The sequence below is a fragment of the Oratosquilla oratoria genome, chromosome 3 (assembly GCF_046742065.1).
Source record: "Oratosquilla oratoria isolate Oo_2021 chromosome 3, ASM4674206v1, whole genome shotgun sequence".
NCBI classification, from domain to species: domain Eukaryota; kingdom Metazoa; phylum Arthropoda; class Malacostraca; order Stomatopoda; family Squillidae; genus Oratosquilla; species Oratosquilla oratoria.
Window position 1 is genome coordinate 12,568,696 of NC_134779.1, and position 11,254 is coordinate 12,579,949.

The following is an 11,254-nucleotide window of genomic DNA, read 5'->3' on the forward strand; positions in this document are numbered from 1 at the left end:
TTTCACTGTCATCTCTTCCCAGCAGATTTCTTTACAATTAAAGTCATCCATTATAACTATTCTTCCTCCATCTTCCATTATCTTATTTAGTGTTATCCTTGTGTCTTCTAACATATTTTTGTGTTCTCTCTCTTCCCACGAAGCCGTTTTAGGAGGCACATAATTTACCACAATCTTCCTGCTCTTCCCATTCCTGTCCTCTATTTCCATCATAATCATCTCCACTCTATTCTTTCCATATGTAACATTCCTCACATTTATATCCTTCTTAGTCAGGAACATAACTCCACCACCTTGTTTTACTTCTCTGTTTCTAATCCAATAATTATATGCACCATGTCCTACACTGTTGGGTGGTAATAGACCTTTCAATTTTGCCTCTACATTTTCCATTATGTCTGGTTCTTTTTCTTTCAGGTAATCATTCAGTTCATTTGTGACACTTAATTTTCTGTTACCTCCATCCTGTTTTCTGTTTCCCTTCCGTTTTTCTCTGCTATGAACCATCTCCAATATAATTAGTCTTTGACGCTGTTCTTTCCTCGTTTTTTTTTTTTTTGCTATTCTTTTTGTTTTCTCTTCCTCTTTATTCATCTCTTTTTATCCATACCTGTTTATACTGATCACCTTTTGCTAGTTTCCCTGTTTTTGATAAGACATTCTCTGGTGTTTGTCACCTGAATTGAACATTAATTGGTCTGGTCTTCTCTGTATTGTATTTTCCCAATCTATATATTTCTTCAATTTTTTCCCTATTTCTTGTTCATATATATATATATATTTTTTAACTATTTTAGTACCTTGTTTACTTTTTCTTTCTCCTCCTTTACTCTTGTAGTCCTGTTTGAATTATGCTTCTCTTGCATTCCTAATATAATTATATATTCCTTTTTATCTGCTAAGTCTCTTACTATATTCTCCTCTCTCATCACTTTAATATCTGTGTCCTAAGTTTGTTCTCTCACTATATCTCTAAATTCAATTTTGTTATTCTCTTGGACTTTTTCAACCAATTACCTCTTTTGCTATGGACTCTTTATTATTCCTCATTCTCATCCTTTACTTCTCCTGTCTTTATAATTCTTCTATTTCTTTAGTTAGGTTTTGATTCTCCTTTAGTTCTTCCAGTTTATCAAATCTTTGTGAAACTAGTGTTAGTTGGCTAAACCTAACCTCTCATGCTTCATTCATTTTTTTTTAGTTTCTCCTCTAGACTTACTAGTCGAGGAAGGTTGTCATCTCCCTCATTAAATCCATGGAAGTAATTATCTCCTCTTTCCATTGAGCTGCTATTATCTATATTTCTACTTTTAATATGTATGCTCACCTGTTCAACCTCGTCTGTGTCATGTGCACATCTTTTGCTGACACTCCTTCTGATATCCGGAGGCTGTTCGTCCCCTTGCTCATTTTCTTCCAGTTTCCTCAATAATGCCTCCCCTTCTCCTTTTTCTTCACCTCCCCACTACACCACAAGCTTTCCCCTTCCTTAATACAACATAGGTACTTTACTCCCTTGTTGCTGAAATCCATAAAAATTTCATTTATTCCCCGGACTTCCAATCTTTGCTGTCAATCTGATGTGTTGTGCAGGTGTGTGAAGTGCACAATATTTAGAAATTACTTTCAATATATATGAGCTGATATAAACAACAATGAAGGCTAGATGTATGCTACATAACTGGTTTGGTAACAGACACGGTGATGGGTTTTTATCTGTTAACAGAATGAAGTTGTTGTTGTTGTTGTCATTCCCTAGACTGTCTGTCCGAGCAGTCCCATCTCCCCAAGGAATGCCATAGCTGAAACTGGGTTTTCCCACAAATCCTTTATAGAGCGTATGTTGTGTTGTTTGCGTGCATGATTGTGTATAATGCAGTCTTCCATTATGTGTTGTATGGTATGGGGTGAAGTGTTACATCCTGGGCAGCTGTTCACAACGCGGTCATCCAGCCTCTTCTGGTAGCTTAGAAGTGCTGGGTGGCGACCGCACCGCGGTCTGGCCAAGTGGACTCTGTCCTTTCGTGGGAGAGAGGATTCAGAAGGGTGGATATCAGGGGGTCTGGCATGCAGCAGTGTGTTGTCTTTCAGTGTGTTAATGGAGCGGTGAGTGATATGATTATGAATATGTTTCCGGAGGCTGGTATTTGGTGGTTGTGGAGGAAGAGAAGAGAGTATCTGTGCGTGATAAAGATCTTTGGGTGTTGTTTTAATGTTTCTTGGTGTGTGTGGGTGCTCTGCTATGTAGTGTAGCGGGTGTGATGTGTTTGTGGTGGCTGCGGCAAGTGTTTGTGTGCCTCTCATGTCGAGGTGGTCCTTGACTTTGAGGACTTTTGTTTCATGGTGTAAATGGTGTAAATGGTCACAAATACATACCTCATCTCTACATCAACAACACTCTTATACCACACACAAACACACCGAAAATTCTTGGTGTAACATACGATACATCCATGTCTTTCAAACAACACATCACAAACATAAAAAACAAATGCACACCCAGACTTAATGCACTTAAGTCAATCACTGGAACAACATTTGGACAAAACAAAGAAACTAATATAACGATATACAAACAATGCATACGCTCAGTGTTGAATTATGCGAGTCCTGCATGGGCTCCTAATCTCAGTGAGACACACCACAACACCCTTCAAATCATACAAAACAAAGCCCTAAAAACAATTACAGGCTGCACAAATACAGAATGAAGTAGTATCAGGTTGTTTACTTAAGCAGGGGAACTGGTCAACTACCATACAGATTCTCTCCCCTTCACCACCACCAGCTTTTGGAGACAAAAAAAAAAATATTGACTTCATAAAATGTATATATATATATATATATATATAGTTGTAATATTTTCTTTATTATTTTCCTTGACTATCTGCTGTTTAAGATTGTTCACTCAGTTTCCATTCCAGCAACTCCTCTAATCTTATTCCATTTGGAGTGAGTTTATATGTACAATAGCTGCTTGTGAAGGCAAGTATATATTTTTTCAAAGTTCAGATGTATCTAACTTAAGTGTTGGTAGTCCAACTCTGTACCTTTTATCTGCATGACAAGGAAATAGTTTGGTCACTGCTATTTGTATTATCTCCATCATGTTTACCTACCTCACCTTATCCAGAATTACTACTGCTCCATACTCCAATCTAGGTCAAAATATTAGGATGATAGCTGCCCCAAGTTTCACTGGCAGGAACAACCCCCACCCCTGGCTGGAAACAGGCCCTGCTATAGTTCTTTGTGGGAATAAACTTTGGACTGTTGTTTGTGTTATATTAGTGTTGAATTGTTTCTATCACCAGCTGATAGTAGTAGGGGGAATGGTGCAATCACAGGCTGCCAGATCTGTATGTCTGTAGGTGAAGAAATAAAAAAAGTTTAAATGAATAGATTTTGGGCCTGGTGTAAAAACTAAATGCCAGCCACCTTGTGAGTGTAACTCCAACTGGAGGTGAGAAGGTTGCTGAGTTTTGAAAATGGACAGCAGGGAGATGATTCTCTCTGCTGTCCATCATGCAGGACCACCACCTGTCCTTGTTCCCTATTTTTCCCTCTGTCACCATGCCCATTTTCGTCAGTAGTCAGTGTATTTCACATACAATTTGGCTGATATATTTGGCAATTGGTAAATTATCAATTATCAGCACTCACAGATCCATATTTTATTTTGTTTTAGTAACTCATTCTTTTCCTATTGAGTAAGTTATGAGTCTGTTTGAGCTTCTACTCATTTCCAGTACTTTGTATTTTAGGGTATTCACTTTCAATTTCCTTGTTTGACTTCTGCATATATACTGTCAAAGTTTTGTTGTACAAATGATCATTGGATCATCTGCATGTGTGTGTGTGATTCACCAGTCTTAGATCACGTGTTGGATTTGTGAATGAGTTATTATCCTCCCAAATGAGAGCTCACATATGGCCGATCTACAGGTAATACTGCAACCTTACACACACATCCCCAGCTCCCCACACATCAGAGTTGGAGTAATGGCCTGCAGTGTAACAATACTGAAATTATTTCAGACCTGGGCGGTATCTGAACTTGAACTACCACTACACTGCTGACCCATGTGCAAGGGTAATTCAACATGGTCTCACATATATGAACTCAGAGCTTATATATGGCCTGATTTATGTATAAAGCTGTGACCTTATACATACATACACCCAATTACTTGCCCACCAGAATTGGAGTGCCAGATTAGTGAAGTCATGCTTTTCTGCCTGTGGTAAAACTTGACTTCAGATTGCTGAATTGTTAGTCAAGTGTGGCACCACTACACCATCAATCTGTAAGAAATTCAATAAAGGAAGAATGGCTTGAAATGTCTTTGTTACCATTCCTTTTATTTCATTTAATATTTATATAATACAAAAAAATTTCATGTCTTTAACAATTCATTATAAAACTATCTAGGTCAATTTATTTGTACTTGTATTGCACATTATATATTCTAACACCAGCCAAATTCATTCAACTAAGGTTGGGAGGATACTCTAGGCATGGATTAAATTCATTTTAACTTTTCTTTTCTCAGTGTTGCACACATTTTGAATAATATCAAGTAGTCCTGGATACCTGGTGCTTTAGTTTAGTATTCAATTTATATTTCAAGTCCAAACAATTTTAATCAACCAATGGAGAACTCTGGGTACAAATGTGTTAATAATTTCACTGAGGGAAAAAGAATATATAATGGAGCGACAGATAATCATATTTAGAAAAATACATTCTAGTTTAATTTGTTGCCCCAGGTAACTGACAATGGGCTACAGCTTGGCCGACATAATATTCAAGAGGATATGTTGTGCTAGTGTCTGGATGGGATGATGGTGAGGTAGTGTACGATGTGTTCCTAATCATCAGTGTGATTATTGCATTGAGGACAATTTGAATATGTGGCCAGGCCACAGGCTAGCACGATTGTTGCCTGTTGGGGAGTATTTCACTTTAGTACAAATATTTGGAGGGCAACATGTTGTAGTTCTGGGTTTGAGTGCTTGGTTTGTCATCTTAGTATGTGTTGTCTGTATGGATATGTTCAGTACTGGTGAGAGGTATTTCCCCCAATTGACAGTGCTTGTGCAATGTAGTGGAAGGATTAAATGGAATCTAGGACTTTTGTATAGATTTCTACCTATCTACTAAGGGCTACTTCCCCCTCACAAGGGAGATAGCCAAATCAAAGGCACACATCCACTTCCATCCACCACCCTTGTTTGCCTCTTATTTTAGGTCCTTGTGGGTGAAGGGTCATCCCTGTCACATGCCTACCACCCAGGTCAGAAGCAATGCAGCAAGACATTGTAAGGCCACTTCATTTGATGGCAACCCCTATTCTGTCCCTTCATGCAGTAATTACAGAACACAGAGAAATCCCTTTGAGCTGCAACAAAATATCATCTACACACAACCCCCCTCCATCCCCTGTTCTCTCCCTTCCTTCCTTGACAGACATAAAAAAAAGAGATGGGGAAAAAATCCCTTAAGGCTGTCAAAATATCATCCATACATTGTCACTTTTCACTCACACCTATTCCACCTTGCTCAACAGACATTCCCCTCATGCTTAAAGCCCCTTTAACCCCATCTATCAATCCGTCTTATCCTTGGTTGTTCGCTAATTTCATTCCATCCATCTCTGTCTTCTGAACCCTTTGTGCTAATCTTTCTTTGCTTCACTTTGTGTAGATCAGTGTATTTATTTTTTCCATGTGCTGTTCTGTGGGTAGAACATTGGTTTCTTTGTTTTCTTGACTACTGAGAACCATGCTGGAGAGGCATATTCAATTGTGGTGCTAATTAAATGCTTTTAAACTGTAATTTGGGTTTCTGTTGGCCAAATGTTTTGTTTTCCACTCATCTTTGTACATTCAATTCCTTCTTTGCTCTTTGCTTTGTCCACTGATCATTCAGTTTCACTATTGAATGTTTCTTTGATTTGTGGTAACTGGATTAAGTGGTATTACTTATAATTCACACATTCTAGTTTACAAGGGATAATAAAATTTAACTATACACAAGAACAATATTATGAAAATATACATATATAAAACAAAATGCCCTTTCCCTCATAATGGGGTAGCCATTAAATATAAAATTATTACAATAACTTCAACAGAAATACAAAAACATTGTTAAATGAGTAGAAATGGAAATAGTGTTTTCATGTTGATAAGGCACATCCATGATTAATATAAACATGTTCATGATAAGTCTGTAAACACAGTATAAGTATACATTGTAACAATCCACCTACTGTGAATTAGGGTCTAGGGCAAGAGCACACCTTACAAAGGGTGTAAGGTCTTAGGTAAACACAATATAGTTTAACATTAATTATTAAATCCTTACATCTATGAACAAAGTACAATAAGAAACAAATAAGTAAAGCATTTATCATTCCTTAATCAATTAATGAGTACAAAATGTAAGATATGAAGTAACCATAGTGACAGAGATGAAACAAAATATAACCCACAACAACAAAAATTATATTACCATCAAGAAAGAGTATTGGTTTCTTAATCACCTCTGAGAAGCAGAGTAGATGAGTTGAGACTGCCTACCCTACAGGCCGAGTGCTATCTGTATACTTTAGAAGCCCGGTGGGGTTTGAATAGCTGTAGTTGGTTTTGAGTAGCTATCTACCTACCATATATACTCGTCTATAGGTTGTTGTTGTTGTTGTCGTTCCCTAGACTGTCTGTCCGAGCAGTCCCGTCTCCCCAAGGAAGGCCACAGCCGAAACTGGGTCCTCCCACAAATCCCCCACAGAGTGCATGTTGTGTTGCTCGCGCGCACAATTGTGCACAATGCAGTCTTCCACTATGTGTTGCATGGTATGGGGTGAAGTGTTACATCCTGGGCAGCTGTTCACAACACGGTCGTCCAGCCTCTTCTGGTAGCTTAGAAGTGCTGGGTGGTGACCGCATCGCAGTCTGGCCAAGTGGACCCCGTCCTTTCGTGGGAGAGAGGACTTAGAAGGGTGGACATCAGGGGGTCTGGCATGCAGCAGCGCGCTGCCCCTAAGTGCGTCAATGGAGCGGCGAGTGACACGACCATGAACATGCTTCCGGAGGCCGGCATTTGGTGGTTGTGGAGGAAGAGAAGAGAGCATCCGTGCGCAACAAAGGTCCCTGGGTGCAGCTCTAATGTCTCTTGGTGTGTGCGGGCGCTCCGCCATGCAGTGCAGCGGGTGCGATGCGCCCGTGGTGGCTGCAGCAAGTGTTTGTGGGAGGGACTTCCCCGCAGACTCGGACTATACACCCTTCATGGACAGTCAGACGGGACTCGTCTATAGGTTGATCTCGTGTAAAGGTCGACCCCCATTTTTGGCCAAAAAAATCTGGAATTTTCCATATACCTCATGTATAGGTTGAGTGGCTTGTTTTTGTTTTGGTGCTGTGAGCATTCCACTGTCTTAATGCTTTGAAGTGGCATGGCTTGCCTGGTATAGCAATTGATTATTATGTTTTTTTTTCACTTCATTAATTCTGATGTATTTTGGTTTATGTTTTTATTAAGTTCACTGATTTTAATATCTAATAAGTTTCACTGAAGTTGCCATTTCAGCAGAGTGAAAAACTTGAACAGATTACCAAGTTTCTTTTTTCATGAAAGTAGCAGTTGCCGACAAGACTGACGAGTTAAACACCACATGAGGATGGAGCATTTATTTGTACGACGTTTCGCTTATTACAGCCTCTTCAAGTACAAGTTGAGATACATATGCTTGAGATTAAATAAGGGGAAAGGAGGGAACGGGGAGAGAAAAGAAGTAGGGGGGAAGGGAGAGGAGGAGAGGAGGAGAGGAGGAGGAGGAGGGGGATTGAACACTGGGGAAGGTTGAGAATGCTGGCCCAAACGTCCGTGGGCAAAATGTTCACAAAGGGTGATTTAAATATTTTAAAAATTTTTGCTCGCCATGGGTATTCGGGGAATTATGTGGGGCGAGATGTTGAACATGCCCCTATTTTGTTCAATAGTGTTCGTTCCTTGAATGATCGCCGCTTCTAAACACTTCCTGCGGATTTTGTCTGGTTCTCGTATCAGCAGCTCTGCATTCTTCCAGTCCATAAGATGGTTTTTCCTGTTTCTATGTGTCACACATGCATTGGTGGTGACATCATGCCTGACGTCGTAACGGTGTTCACGTATTCGTGTATTCAGGTCGTGTGACGTTTCTCCAATGTAAACTTTATCACATCCTGAACACGGAATACGATAAACACCAGCTTTGGTGCCCGATGTTTGGTTGTTGTGTATTTTCGTCTTCGTGATGTCTTTTATTGTCCTGCTTGTCTGGCACACTACTTCCAAATTGGTGGTTCTTAAAATATGTGCGAGGTTGGTGGCAACGTCACTGGTTGGCAACACGAGATGTCTTGTTGTGCAGTAGGACAGCACAACAAGACATCTCGTGTTGCCAACCAGCGACATTGCCACCAACCTGACACATATTTTAAGAACCACCTATTTGGAAGTAGTGTGCCAGACAAGCAGGACGATAAAAGACATCACAAAGACGAAAATACACAACAACCAAACACCGGGCAATAAAGCCGGTGTTTATCGTATTCAGTATGGGGTTACCGTATCTAGAAGGAATTTCACATGTTTTGGTACATACTGTGTATTTTATGTCCCCATTGTTTACTGGTAGTAACTAGTAGGTAAATATTTTGATTTCTGAACCTAAAGAAAGGGTAAGAGTTCTTCCTAGCCTTTCTTGTCATGTCTGGATTTCAACCTAACAAGATTATTAATTGTGTATAGGTCGACCCCTAGGTTTTGGCCTAAAAGATTTTCCTTAAGATTTCGACCTATAGACGAGTATATATGGTAGTTTAGCTAGTTGTATCTTACAGGAAGGGGAGCCACACTCGTGGTGTCCCGCCTTTGTATCTCGCAGTGTCTAGTTTGTCCTTAAATTCGTGTATGGTTTTTGCACACACTATTGTTTCGTCCAATTTGTTCCAAGTGTCCACCACTGTGTGTGGATTTTTTTCCCCCCCAGATCTTTTCTATACCTATCTTTTTGAGTTTTTTTTTCCATGTCCTCTGGTGTTTCTCTTGTCCCAATTTAGTAAGTCCTCTCTATCAAATATATTTGTGCCTTTCATGATTAGAGGAAACCTAGTGAGAGCTCAACAGTTTGGTCATTTGAATCACTATAGTAAAGACCTTGAAGAAGCAACAAAGTGGTTTGGGAAAACCAATCGATGGTTCAGAAATTTGATGATAGACAGAGAGGGGTGTAACAACATTCAGTCCACAGTAACTGAAATTTCAATGGCGTCAAGTAACCCTAAGATTCATAGGAGAGAAGTAGCAACACAGATTCATAGGAGGGAAGTCGACAGTCACCAACCTACTGGAGGCTCTCAACATATGGACAGAAGCACCGAGTCATAACCTGCCTGTTGATGTCCTGCTCCTGGACTATGCTAAAGCATTTGATACCGTACCACATGAGCGACTGCCTTCTGAGATCCAGTCCCTTGGGATTAGGAACAATGTGTTGAGCTGGATGAGGAGCTTCCTCACAGGTAGGAGGTAACAAGTGATGGTGAGTACTCAGAATGGGCTGAGGTGAGCAGTGGTGTCCTGTAAGGATCAGTTCTGGGCTCACAACTCCTCAATAAACTGATCTTAATGTTTGCAGACGACACTAAGATCTTTGAGATCATACAGAACTGGATATGCAGAACAGGGATCTGCAGGGTGACCTTGATCAGCTGCAGGACAGGGCATTTAGGATGCAGATGCTGTTCCACCCAAAGAAATGCAAGGGGATGCACCTTGGCAACAACAACCCCACACACAGATACACTATGACAATGCTGGATGGCACAGAGCATACACTGGAGGAAGTTGATGAGGAGAAAGACTTTGGAGTAATTACTGACTGCAAGTTGTCTTTCTCCAGTCATGTACATGCCCAGGTCAATAAGGCAAACAAGGTCCTAGGAGCAATAAGACATACCTTTGCTTCAATGGACAAGGAAACCTTCTGCCTCCTATATTAGAGGCTGGTGAGGCCACACCTGGAGTATGCTTCAGTGGTGTGGAGCCCAAAACTGAAGACAGACAGAGACGCTCTGGAGCAGGTCCAGAGGAGGGCAACCAGAATGGTGCACAGACTATCACACATGTCTTACCCTGAAAGACTGGAAACCCTAAAGCTACCGACATTGTAGTACTGCCGACAGAGGGCCGACATCATACAAACATTCAAGATCCTGAACCACCAAGATATAGTCAAGTATGACAGGCCATGTGCTGTATGCGGGAAGACCATGTTCCTACCCTCAATAAGTCACTCAACCAGAGGACACATTCAGATACTACAGGTTCAGCACCAACTGGGAGCCAGAAAGTCATTCTTTGCTGCTAGAGCGACACAGACAAACAGTCTGAGTCAGGAAACAGTCAGTGTCCCAACAGTGAACAGTTTCATATATTACCTGGGAAAGGAGTGGAGGGAACACCCAGACCTATACCATTACCAGTTCTCCTACTGAATCAATACCTTCGCCCAAGTACGGCACAACATATTAAAAGAAGAGAGGACACCATACTTAAGTACAGGGTCTAACTACCCTCACTGGGTACTGTTAGACCCTTACTTAAGGTAAATATATGTACCCAAACAAGGAAATATGACATCACTTAAAAACCTACATCCCTGCTTGTGGATGCACTGTGTACACATAGGCTTTGCAAAAGATGTGTGGGTATTCATACAAATAGGTAAACATACAAATTACATGCAAGCAATGCAGAAACAAACAAGAATTTTTCTTTGTATATAAAAACTTAAAATAAAATTTCTACAACAAAAACACACAATGATTCAAAATGTATACAATGGCATAACAGAGAGCAGTCCACCATTTCTTTATGGAGAAATCTTTAAAGGTCTCAAGGACCATTGCTGGCTGCCATGAGGCCATGTCTTTCTGGTCAGAAAGCCTGAGGCAACAATTGATAATGTTTGCCTTGGGCTTGATGGACTGAAAACTCACAACCTTAGTTACAGGCAATGGTCCTTTTGCTCTCCCACAGATCTAAGAAGAAATTCTGCATTGTTATCCATGCTATGCTTATGTAGGATCTTTTTTCCTGTCATAGACATGTAGTGGTAGGGGAGGAATTCCATATTGGTTAGGAAATATGGTTGAAATTGATCAATCTTGAGCCTAGTCTAGTGACTGTCAGTACCTCCTAATGAAA